The sequence below is a fragment of the Heterocephalus glaber genome, unplaced genomic scaffold (assembly GCF_053883595.1).
Source record: "Heterocephalus glaber isolate CG9 unplaced genomic scaffold, H.glaber_assembly_v1.0 deba00001724, whole genome shotgun sequence".
NCBI classification, from domain to species: Eukaryota; Metazoa; Chordata; class Mammalia; order Rodentia; family Bathyergidae; genus Heterocephalus; species Heterocephalus glaber.
The window spans coordinates 2,441,133-2,451,104 of NW_028258435.1; the positions used below are offsets into that span (position 1 = coordinate 2,441,133).

The window sequence follows — 9,972 nt, forward strand, 5'->3', positions numbered from 1 at the left end:
TAGGGAAGCTGGTGTCAATCCTCTCTTGTGTGTCACTTTTCTCATCTACAGAATAAAGTGAATAATGTTCAGCAGGTGGTCAGACATTAGTAGGCCTGAGGATCCAGGGGGCAGTCCCAAGTAATCTTTGTCAGTTATGTTTAAGTGAAAAAAATCAAAGACTTCTATGTGTAATATTTTCACAATCATTTATTGGGTCTCACACACCAAGACACAGGGCCTCTGCTTTCAGAACTAGGCAAGCAGATGTCCTGGTTGCCATATGAGGAAAGAATATAGTCTTTAAAGACCTTCCTGCCTTGGGCTGGGACCTGGCTTAAATTAAGAAATTATCTCACCTTTTGTAAGTTTATTACAAAATTAAGGCTTCTGAGGTAGCTGACCATCTAAAAAGGAGAGCAGGAAGTTTTGTTCAATCAAAAGTCACTTCGAAGTGAAATGTTGATATGCGTCATAATCATTACAGATCCTTGAACCCCAGGAATAATTCTTGTGTATACAAAACAATATCCAGGCTTCCACTATGTGTTAGTTACTTTTCTTTCATTGCTGAGACAAAATACCCCACACCCAAACTTAAAGGGAAAGGTTTATTTAGGTTGCAGTTTGTAGAGGTTTCGGTCCATAATCGGCTAGCTCCAAGGCAGAGTGGCATGGCAGAGGGGTGTCACAGAGGAGAAACAGCTCGTGATGCCCACTCATAGCAAAAGCAACAAGTGACCTTAGCAGAGTCTTCCTGCCCCTTTTATTTTATTCAGACTATTGGGGATCAGGGTGGCGCAAAACCAGTCACTTAAGGGTAGTGGTTTAGTAACCACACGTACAGCAGCACACAGACCAGACGCGGCCACCTATGAAAAAGAAAGCCTCCCTCATCTCCTTGAGGCTTTGGGGGGGACATCTAAACATCTAAACACAAGCCATGTCACACTAGGTTCAGATGATGTCCTCACATTGCCTGGCTTCTTTCTGGAAGGCATCACTCCCTCCCTATCTACTTTACAATAAATTCCCCTGTACGTCTGGACTGACACCTATGAGTTTTCACCCAATGCTTTCACCTAGGACACAAAAGGACTGAGAAGGCTCCCAAGGCCCAGTTCCCAGTGCTGGGAAACCTCCATAACACACAGAGTTGGGGGAAAGATAAAAATATGTTAAAATATGTAATTAGGAGAATAATAAGCGATTTGTATCAGCTTTTTTCAGCTTCTCAATACTTTTATTGAACATAAGTACAAATTTTGATTTTAGATAAAATATAAGAAACTTATAGAAAGTTTCTGAAACTTATAGAAAGTAGAGTGCACTTACTTTCTAGAGGGAACTTATTCTACTATTATTATAGAAAATGTATTCGGTATCTAGTCTTCTAAAAAAATTGCCAATTTTGCCTCTCCTCTGAAGTTGTATATTGTTGCTCTATATCAGATTAGACAGTGAGAAATAAGAGACCATTTCTGTTATTATATAGTAATTGAAACATTAGAGAGAGAAAGAATATACGGGGAAAAATTTCCTCTATCAAGTTTAGAATCTAAGTCCTTTGGCTTTTATCCTTTACAGGTTTTTATTTTTTTAAATTCATTAAATTTATTGGTACATTTTAGGTATACAATATAATGACATTCATCACTGGGAATTTGTACCTTTACATGATGCATCTTGGTTCTTATTTTTTCCCCATTCCCTGCCCTCCCTTCAACCCCTCCACCCTTCCCTGTTTACAAAGACTTTGTTTCTGTGTTTTCCTTTTCTCATATTTTTTCCTTTCCCTTCTTTCCTTTCCCCTACCCCTCCCACTTCCCCTTCCCCTTCCCCCTTGGACCTTTTTTTCCTATTTGACATTATCTATTACACATTTTGATCCTCATTTCCACTTTCAGTTTCTCACACCAGAGAAACTATTTGGTATTTTTACAGGACACTTGCTTAGGATTTTGTATACAGCCACAGTATCAATCCCTATAGAGATATGTTCAAACCAGCAACCTCGATTCATATGCAAATCCTACCCTTCTTCAAAGTACAACATAAAAGCCATTAAGCCTCCGCTGGTTCTTTCAAGCTTGGGATTCTGTGTAACTTCCCTGAACTCAGTGAGTTCTTTTTGTGTGTGTCTCCTAGGAACACATTCTTAAGCAAACGTTGGTAAGAAAAGAGTTGTTATTATTACACTGTTAAAAAGAAATGTAGAGAAGAAAAAAAAGTACCTATATTCTTGTACTAATAGCTACATTAGCTATTAGTATCTTGCTTTTGTTGTGTTCACTATTTTTTCTCCAATATTCAATGTACAATTTTCTTATATAACTCAAATTGAATCCATTTGGAAAAACAGCCACTTTTTACACATTAAATGTGACATGACAATATTATTTATTCACCAAGTCACTAAAAATTCTTCATTCATCTTCTTCCCTTTCTAACAGGAAGTCTGGACTCTCTTTGATCATTATATACTCTACTACACTGCAGTGGGATGAAGCCATAAATTCTCTCTGAATTGTGCGTTTCCCCCAGGGCCTCTCTAATAGTAGATACTCAACAAATATTTGTGTACTGAATAGCTCTCGTGTTACTGCATTTTGGAATCCATGAAATGCATTTTGCCATTTAATGATGTCGGTGCCCTAGGAAAGAGGAGACCTCTTTTACTTATTTCACGGGCAATTTAACTTTGAAGAGTGCGAGGTCACCGGATGTGACCGTCCATCCTGAGCCTTTTGTCTCTGGGCTGGTATTCCTCTCACCATAGCCAGGCACCTGAAACTGAAGAAATGAATGGATTCCGAGGGGATCTTTCAACTCGGATTTATATTCTTTATAGGCTGGCCAAGCAACCTTTCCCTGTAGCATTAAAGTACGAATACCCTGAGAGATTTGAGGCATTTCTAATGAATTGGTCTTCAAATCTTTTACGCATACACAGTGCCAGAAGCATTATTTTGATGAGTAGTCCCTAAACTTTCCAAAAATGAAGCTGTAATGGCAAATATCAAATTCTTTAAACAAAATCAAACTCAGAAGTTCAATTAAAATCTTGGCAAAGTTCCAGGCACATTAAAAGAAAATTAAATTAGTTTTAGGAAGCAGAACATTCATATTTTACCTTTGTTTTTGTACAACTATTAGAATCTCTATGCTTTTATTTCCCTTCCAAAGATAAAAATGGTCCCTGAAATAGCAACATTCTGTCTGGTCCTCAAATGTCATAATTAAAATAAATAGAGGAAAAAATAAGTTATAATTTTTAATACTTTTTCAGCAAAAAAGAAATGCATCATCCTGAGCAAACTGACCAATTTAGACCAGTAGTTTTGAAAAAAAAAATTTAACTTTTATAAATTGAGTTATGCACAATTCCATTCCTAAGAGAAATTTAAAGAATAATGATGCTTACAATTATTAAGCACTTACTATGTAAAAAATACTGTTTTAGGCTTTTTAGTATAACACCAGTCATAAGGCAACTGTTGGAAAGTTCGTTATACAAATGAGAACATGATCTCTGAATTGTTAAGAATCTTGGCATATTCACATTCGTATTGCATGATGGATTGACTTCAAAATCTCTACCCTCCATATTTTACAGAACTATGATAAAACTCCATACATTATTTTGCATAAAGATGAATAAAATATTTTGTCATGCCTAATGAATTGTTTCCCTGTTGTTTATCTGCTAAGTAAGTCACTAAGACTTTATGATATTGCAGAATTCATACATACATTAATAATTCCACCAGGCAGGATTTGTTAATACAGATTTAATATGCACCAGTAAAAATTCTTTCAATGGCTTTGCATAAAGGAATTTGGAGTAGTAGAAGATAGGCAACATTAATACCTAAGTCCTATCCTTTCTTAGAAATGGTTGGGCTATGCCAGGGAAACCTAGGACAGTCTTGATAGAAGGAAATAAAACATTTCTTAAATCTAACAGTTTTTTTCCTACTAACAATATCTATGTGTATATATATATATATATACACATTTTTTCTGTGGTACACCATATGTACATTTTCATAAAAAGTTTTATAATTACTTCCATCAAGAAAAATTGGTACTCTAGGAAAAAAATGCCATATTTTTCTTTCAAGTTTCTATCCATCTAACACTTCATTGCGTAGCCGAATGGAGGCACCAAGTTTGAAAATAATTAAATGACCAGCCATGTAATTGAGGTTTATTTGGGTAGAAAAACTAGACTAAAGACCTTTCATGCATGAATCCATTTAACTCACACAAAAATAACTGAGACATCATCCTTCACAATATGTTTATATAAAATATCCGATGGATGGCTTATCACATAACAGCGTTAACAGACTGTGTTGTTTGATAAGACAGTAAGTTTGAAATGCTCCAGATTACAGAGGGTATGTTACTGACTTCCTGTTTCCCCAAAGTTAGGAAGTAGTGGCCGAGGGGAAATGGGAGATAAATCATGACATCCAGTGGGTGGAAAAGCAGAAAGTTTTAAGGATGAAAATTTCAGCCGATGAATCCGTAAGTACCATATTTCTGATTGAAATGTTTCTCGTGAAACTAGAAAACTCCTTTTATGTTAAAATTTAATAAAGTTCATGCTATCATTTAACCGTTTACTCGAAATAGTAGGATGAATTTGAATAAAAGAGCATTTGGAAAGTTTTTCAGAAGAGATAATTCATGGAAATATCATTTATCTGCCTGAGCACATTAGCTTAGAAATATATGATTTTTAAAAACTACATTCTTTTCACCATTCACACATTGTTTCCTCTGCACTACACAGATTCCATCAATTTACACGGAACTAAATAGTAGAATAAATTTACCCTTCTAATTATCAATGAAAGCTCATAGCTATCCTGGGATTAAAGGAGGTCACCTCTTACCATCTCTATATTACTGTGGCAGACCAGCTGCAGTGGATGTAGGGTCGGAAGGGGAGAGGTCCTGGGCTGGGGATGAGAAAAGAACCTTCACAAGCAATGTTCAGGTTCCCTCTGATAAGTCTCAGGGTCTACTTTATTTTTATATCTTTAAGCAATAGCTGGGAGGCATTGGGCGGAACATGTTTACATTTTACGTTGCCTTAGCAATTTTCTATTGAAGTAAAGGTTATTTTTTGCTAAACAACGTACAATTCCTCTAAGCTGTTTCATTTCATTGAACATCACGAATATATATTTAAAAATTACAATTGTCCCCTTATTTACCCACACCTAAACAGAACAGAAAGTAACTTAATCAAAATCTTTATATCAGTGGGGGTACAAGCAAGATTTAATCAACTGAGTGTCAAACTTGTGGTCTCTAGCTGGCCCTTGAGAAACTGCACAATGGTTAATATAGTTTGCTATTAGGTCTCCATTTTTCTTTACCTCTATTCATCTTAACTAAATGCCATTTGGGTTCATTGTCCATGAGCAGGAGATATTTACATCACTTTGAGAAATATTGAGTAATTTGTCTCCTTAATGCATTTACCTGTCTTAACGTTCTTTCTATTTCCCATTTTCCACTATTTCTTTTATCCAAAGTCTGTCTTTCCGATCTTTTCATAAGACCCCTTTAGTAAATAGAATGTCAACAATAAGAGGGGTAGTTATAGTAGTGGGGAAACAGAGGGGGTTTTAGGAGAGGTTTCTTTAGAAGTGGAGGTGGCAATAGAACTAAGAGAAACTGGAACTTGGGACTTGTGAGCCAGATCAGATTTCAATACGTCATTGCCAATTTGCCTCATGGAGAGTTTGTTGTTAGTCACAAACACAATGACTCCTGTGACCAGAGTAACAATTGTAAACATTATGGCAAGAAAAAATAAAACATGAGGGTGCGATGTGTTCCACCCTTTCTTTCCCCCAGCTGGAACCTTGTCAAGCAGCAATGGAGGTCGGTTGGGCTTCGCCACATTACCAGTGTGAACTTGGCAGCCCTGAGAACTGAAGACTATGTTTAAGGTCATTAATTAACAAATGAGGAAGATTGTGCTGAAATAATTTGATCATGACTTAAGTTTGATAGAGAATTAGGAATTCTTTAGTTTGCTAAATAGCATAGCAGATGTGTGAAATTTAAGGAAAGATTATGTCAATGCAATTACATCTGGGAAAAATTTACAGATGTGGTCAGAGATACTAGTATTTGATTATTTTTTCTCCAAAGCTAATGGTAATGGGCACTTGGTGAACATATCTGTTCCTCATCTGAGGGACACTGGATTGTAAATATTGACCATTTACAGGGGAAGAAGATAATTTTGTTCAAAGGTATTCAAGTAATATATTTCCTAGTACAGTGAGATTCTCTATAACTTTTTCCAATCTATTTTTGAATGACCTAATTTATTTCCACCAATTTGTCAATGAGCAAAAACAGTTTTCCAGGGACTCTGTGAACTGTTCCTTCTCCAGTGTAATAGGACATGTTTTTTCCTCCCCAAACAAACTCATGAAGGGATAAAGATATTCAAATAATAATAAACAAATAAGTAAATACATAAATAACAAAATATGTTTCTCTATCAGATAATTAGGTGACTTAAGCTTCTTTGAAGAGATCATATTTAAGGAGACAGCACAAAGCCATTTGGGATGGGGGGACACGGGGTCCCCTAAGTTCTGTGTGGTGAGATCTGGTCTTGGAGAAAGCTACTGTAGCTGAACCCAAAAGACAGAAGGAAAAAGAATACAGGATGAGGTTTGGAAAGGAAGAAGGGGAAAACTATCAATTTTGATTGCCATATCCATTGCACTAATTTCCTCAGTCTCCTGTAACAAAGTACCACAAACTGGGTAACTGCAATGACAGAGAGGAATTTTTGCCACAATTATGGAAGATACAAGCTGAAGTCAAAGTGTCTGCAAAGTTGATTCATTCTGAGGACTCTGAGGAATGATAATGCCAGGGCTCTCTCCTAATTCCTCACGGCAGCTGGAAAACTTGGTCTTCCTTGGCTTGTGTGTGAATGCCTCTAGTTTCTGCCTTTGTCTGCTCGAGGTATCCTCCTCTGCACAGTTCTGTGTTTTCCCTTGGCAATCTTCTCATGAGTACACCAGTCAGTTTGAATTGGGTCCTCACCTTTCTCCAGAAGGTCCTCAACCATGCACATGTGAAATGTATCAATTTTAAATTTCTCACATGCTGAGGTACGGAGGATCAGGGTTTCAATCTATCTTCCTTTGGGGAACACAATTCAACCAGTAACAAGCATATTAAAGGATTTCTATTCAGCATACAATCAAACAGAAATCACCAAAAGTGTTTATCTATCCTTCTGGCCATTGTTTGAAGTTAAAAGTTAAGAGAAGGAAAAGCAAGCAAACTAGCAAGCTCCAGCAAATATATTAGGGAGTGAGAAATAACAGTGGCTTAAACTAAGATAAAATTTACTGGAGATAGAAAGAAACAGATACATTTAACAAGAATATTGTAAGATCAGAAATGGATTTCAGGATAGCAGCAAATCAAGGAATCATTATGGACTTGTTAAGCCTGGCATGTCACTGAGACACCAAAGGAAAAGTGAAAGCAGAAGTTGTCCATATAGGAGTTGCATCAAAAGAGAGGCTGCAATTTAACTTTCAGATCCTAAAAGCAAAGATCTATATACGAGTGTGAGGTCTTATAAAGAAAATACAGGAAGGAGAATTGAAAAGGGTCCCAGATTGAAAACAACCCAGGGAGAGCAATTGGGTTAGAAAAATAGGACTGTACCCAGGTAAAGAGAGGTAAAGAAAAAAGAAAGAGATGTGAAAATATTAACAAGAGTTAGAGAAAGAGATTGTATAAATCAAGAGAAAAATATTTCAAGAAAAGAGACTTGACATGTGTCTAGTGAAAATGAGGTTAATGTACAATGAGAACCCAAATAGCAGAACACGGCCATGTAGATTCCACTTACAGTTTAAGAATCAAGTATCACATTTCCCCTGCATATTTTCAAATACAGGAGGTAAAGAGAGACGTGCAAATAAAGTTTTACATTGTAGACTAACTCAGGCTGATTCTGATCATGGCACAGTCACATGTCAAAATCATGAATTGATGGAGTGGAAATAATGTAGGTCTGAATAGATAAACCCAGTCTCTTTAAGACTTTGAATGGTATCACCCTGAGTTCTGCAAATCTCCAGACATATTTTGTAGGAATAATTCAGGATAGTTACTTTGTATGCTTTTGTATAGGAATTATCTGCATGTATTTCCTGATTTTCAGAAATCATCAAGAAATTTTTGAACAGTTTCACCATTAATTTTTGATAAAATAGCCTAATATGGATTATAATATTCAGATGACATCACAGATTTTGTTACATTTTTCTTCTTATAGTTGCTTATCCTCTGCTTCTCCCTTTGCGGGGTTTAAGAAGAGTAAAAAAGTGTGGTTTAAAAGAATACTCAATGGTGCTTGTGGGTGGGAGTGCACTGAGTGGATTTGGCCTTTCTGGCAATGCAGCGGCTCCCGGAGTCGGAGCCAATGCCTAGACACCAGAATTAGCTTTAGCAGAAGAGAAATGGAGGAGCCATAGAAGGTAAGGATGAATTCAGGAAGGCCTGAGACCATGGAAAACTTGCCTGATCTCTACAGTATTTTCCAAGGAGAAGTTGCTATGGTGACAGACTATGGAGCCTTTATCAAAATCTCAGGCTGTCGAAAGCAATGTCTGGTCCACCGAACTCATATGTCATCTTGTCGGGTGGATAAGCCCTCTGAGATAGTAGATATTGGAGACAAAATGTGGGTGAAGCTTATTGGCCGAGAGATGAAAAATGATAGGATAAAAGTATCCCTCTCCATGAAAGTTGTAAACCAAGGGACTGGGAAAGACCTCAATCCCAACAACGTAATTATTGAGGAAGAAGAGAGGAGGAGGCAGTCCTTCCAGGATTACACTGGGCAGAAGATCACCCTTGAGGCTGTCCTTAACACTACCTGCAAGAAGTGGGGCTGTAAAGGCCTATTTGCAAAAGACTGTTTCATGCAACCAGGTGGGACCAAATATTCTCTGATACCTGATGAGGAAGAGAAGAAAGAAGAGGCAAAGTCAGCAGAATTTGAGAAGCCTAATCCCACAAGAAATTCATCCAGAAAAAGAAAGAAGGAAAAGGAGAAAAAGAAACATAGAGATAAGAAGTCATCTGGCTCTGACAGCTCAGACTCAGAGTGATACTGGCAAAAGGGTAAGGCACACATCAAAAGACAGCAAGGCACCAAAGAAGAAGAAAAAGAAAAAGAAGCATAAGAAGAAACACAAGGAGTGAGAGTAGAAGAGAGTGGAGGTGGGTGGGTGAAGGAATATGGATCCAGGAGCTTTGCGCATTGAAGCCCTGGGCCCTGGAGAGAGTCAGTGGTGAGAATCTGGCCCGCCACCCCCAATGACTTCACTCCTCTGGGAGATGGTTTCCTCTCATGCAGTAGGCAAGTTTGGGAGTTGAGGTCAAAAGCAGCTGCCTGAATGAGTTGTTTCTTTATTGCACCTGACCCCTTTGCAAGTGACCCCTGCAACCCACCCACTCATTCACCCATCTTCCTTCACTCAGCAGGTGGTCCTTTTACCCAGCTGCCACTGCCAGAGCTGGATTCCTTTGCAGGGATCTGGGCTAAAGCCACAGGAGCTGCTGTGGAGCTGAGCTCGGCTGAAGTTGAACGAATGATTCCCCTTCCTATTAGACTGTCTTGGGCCAGTTCAGTTGGCTCTCGGTCTCTGCTGCAGACACACAGGAGCAGAGGGAAAGGGGTAGTAGGAGGGAGAGTGTGGTGAGAAGTGATGCTCACTTTTTACATTCCTTCAACATGGTTCTACTGTGCTAGAAGTGACAGCCAGTGGCCACAGTCAGAAAACGATCATTTGCAGTGTGACTCATTTTGTGCATGACATTCCACCGGACCACTGAACCAGACATCTAAGGCCAAGATCATTGCTGTACTTTCTATGTATTACTGTGAGAGTCTACTGGTTCTACTTCATCTCTGCTTAA

At 38.0% G+C, this 9,972-nt stretch overlaps 1 pseudogene; it reads left to right on the top strand.

Annotated features, from left to right (window-relative positions):
• Positions 1-8,478: 8,478 nt before the first annotated feature.
• LOC101719957 (zinc finger CCHC domain-containing protein 17 pseudogene) lies at positions 8,479-9,423 on the top strand (annotated as a pseudogene).
• The last annotated feature ends 549 nt before the right edge of the window (positions 9,424-9,972 follow it).